We start from the raw sequence: 592 nt of genomic DNA, 5'->3' as shown, positions 1-592 counted from the left end.
TTCCCTAATATCCAACCTAAACTGCCCTTGCTGCAACTTGAGACAATTGCTCCTTGTTCTCTCACCTGCCACCACTGAGAACATCCCATGGGCAGGGATGGTCCTGGGAGCAGGGGCCAGAGCCAGTGGCAGGAGACAGCGCAACCCCGACAGGAGCCTGCAGGTGGCGCTGTGGGAGTGTCCCTGCCCACGGAGACTACAGCTCCCAGCGTGCATCAGGCGCCGCGCTGCATGCCGGGAGTTGTAGTCTTGGCGGCTCAGCCCAACCCCTTGCCACGTGCGAGGCGGGAACAGTAGCCCCGCCCCTTTCCCCGCAGTGGCTGGGATACAGGCTCCACCCCTATTTGCAACCTGGCCCTCCCTCAGGACCCTGGTGGGACTGACAGCTATGCGCCTGTTTCTAAAAATGCATGCTTGAGGCAACAGCAGTTATGACCCCACCAGACGCTTAGTGTGAATGCCCACGGGGAGGTTTCTAGAGCCAGCGGCAGTATCGGCGAGGCAGGTTGCACCTCAGAGAGCCCCATGTGTCTCTCAGTCCGTCAGGCAGCACCGTGGGCGCCACAACGGGAGGGGCGGGGTCCTTCCTCCC

The sequence above is a fragment of the Alligator sinensis genome, unplaced genomic scaffold (assembly GCF_000455745.1).
Source record: "Alligator sinensis unplaced genomic scaffold, ASM45574v1 scaffold248_1, whole genome shotgun sequence".
Taxonomy (NCBI): Eukaryota; Metazoa; Chordata; order Crocodylia; family Alligatoridae; genus Alligator; species Alligator sinensis.
Note: the sequence above shows the minus strand (reverse complement) of the source record.